Source organism: Procambarus clarkii, unplaced genomic scaffold, assembly GCF_040958095.1.
Source record: "Procambarus clarkii isolate CNS0578487 unplaced genomic scaffold, FALCON_Pclarkii_2.0 HiC_scaffold_113, whole genome shotgun sequence".
Classification (NCBI taxonomy): Eukaryota; Metazoa; Arthropoda; class Malacostraca; order Decapoda; family Cambaridae; genus Procambarus; species Procambarus clarkii.
The window spans coordinates 2675093-2677411 of NW_027189146.1; positions in this window are offsets into that span (position 1 = coordinate 2675093).

Here is a 2319-nt window from a genome sequence, read left to right on the forward strand (position 1 = left end):
GTGGTGGAGAGTGGTTTGTGTGACAGTGGTGGAGAGTGGTGTGTGACAGTCGTGGGGAGTGGTGTGTGTGACAGTGGTGGGGAGTGGTGTGTGTGACAGTGTTGGAGAGTGGTGTGTGACAGTGGTGGAGAGTGGTGTGTGACAGTAGTGGAGAGTGGTGCGTGACAGTGGTGGAGAGTGGTGTGTGACAGTGGTGGAGAGTGGTGTGTGACAGTGGTGGAGAGTGGTGTGTGTGACAGTGGTGGAGAGTGGTGTGTGACAGTGGTGGGGAGTGGTGTGTGTGACAGTGGTGGAGAGTGGTGTGTGTGACAGTGGTGGAGAGTGGTGTGTGACAGTGGTGGGGAGTGGTGTGTGTGACAGTGGTGGAAAGTTGTGTGTGACAGTGGTGGAGAGTGGTGTGTGGCAGTGGTGGGGAGTGGTGTGTGTGACAGTGGTCGAGAGTGGTGTGTGACAGTGGTGGAGAGTGGTGTGTGACAGTGGTGGAGAGTGGTGTGTGACAGTGGTGGGGAGTGGTGTGTGTGACAGTCGTGGAGAGTGGTGTGTGACAGTGGTGGAGAGTGGTGTGTGGCAGTGGTGGGGAGTGGTGTGTGACAGTGGTGGGGAGTGGTGTGTGTGACAGTGGTGGAGAGTGGTGTGTGTGACAGTGGTGAAGAGTGGTGTGTGTGACAGTGGTGGAGAGTGGTGTGTGACAGTAGTGGAGAGTGGTGTGTGTGACAGTGGTGTAGAGTGGTGTGTGACAGTGGTGGGGAGTGGTGTGTGTGACAGTGGTGGAGAGTGGTGTGTGGCAGTGGTGGGGAGTGGTGTGTGACAGTGGTGGGGAGTGGTGTGTGTGACAGTGGTGGAGAGTGGTGTGTGACAGTGGTGGGGAGTGGTGTGTGTGACAGTGGTGGAGAGTGGTGTGTGACAGTGGTGGGGAGTGGTGTGTGTGACAGTGGTGGAGAGTGGTGTGTGACAGTGGTGGGGAGTGGTGTGTGACAGTGGTGGGGAGTGGTGTGTGTGACAGTGGTGGAGAGTGGTGTGTGTGACAGTGGTGGAGTGTGGTGTGTGACAGTGGTGGAGAATGGTGTGTGACAGTGGTGGAGTGTGGTGTGTGACAGTGGTGGGGAGTGGTGTGTGTGACAGTGGTGGAGAGTGGTGTGTGTGACAGTGGTGGAGTGTGACAGTGGTGGGGAGTGGTGTGTGACAGTGGTGCAGAGTGGTGTGTGACAGTGGTGGGGAGTGGTGTGTGTGACAGTGGTGGAGAGTGGTGTGTGTGACAGTGGTGGAGTGTGGTGTGTGACAGTGGTGGAGAATGGTGTGTGACAGTGTTGGAGTGTGGTGTGTGACAGTGGTGGGGAGTGGTGTGTGTGACAGTGGTGGAGAGTGGTGTGTGTGACAGTGGTGGAGAGTGGTGTGTGGCAGTGGTGGAGAGTGGTGTGTGTGACAGTGGTGGAGAGTGGTGTGTGTGACAGTGGTGGAGAATGGTGTGTGACAGTGGTGGGGAGTGGTGTACAATACAATACAATACAATTTTATTTAGGTAAGGTACATACATACAATAAATTTTTACAAGGATTGGTTGACTTATAGGTAGAGCTAGTACATACAATGCCTAAAGCCACTATTACTCAAAGCGTTTCGGGCATATATGTGTGTGTGACAATGGTGGAGAGTGGTGTGTGTGACAGTGGTGGAGAGTGGTGTGTGTGACAGTGGTGGAGAGTGGTGTGTGACAGTGGTGGAGAGTGGTGTGTGACAGTGGTGGAGAGTGGTGTGTGACAGTGGTGGGGAGTGGTGTATGTGACAGTGGTGGAGAGTGGTGTGTGTGACAGTGGTGGAGAGTGGTGTGTGACAGTGGTGGGGAGTGGTGTGTGTGACAGTGGTGGGGAGTGGTGTGTGTGACAGTGGTGGGGAGTGGTGTGTGACAGTGGTGGAGAATGGTGTGTGTGACAGTGGTGGAGAGTGGTGTGTGACAGTGGTGGAGAGTGGTGTGTGACAGTGGTGGAGAGTGGTGTGTGACAGTGGTGGGGAGTGGTGTGTGTGACAGTGGTGGAGAGTGGTGTGTGTGACAGTGGTGGAGAGTGTTGTGTGACAGTGGTGGGGAGTGGTGTGTGTGACAGTGGTGGGGAGTGGTGTGTGTGACAGTGGTGGAGAGTGGTGTGTGTGACAGTGGTGGAGAGTGGTGTGTGACAGTGATGAGGAGTGGTGTGTGTGACAGTGGTGGGGAGTGGTGTGTGTGACAGTGGTGGAGAGTGGAGTGTGACAGTGGTGGGGAGTGGTGTGTGACAGTGGTGGAGAGTGGTGTGTATGACAGTGGTGGGGAGTGGTGTGTGACAGTGG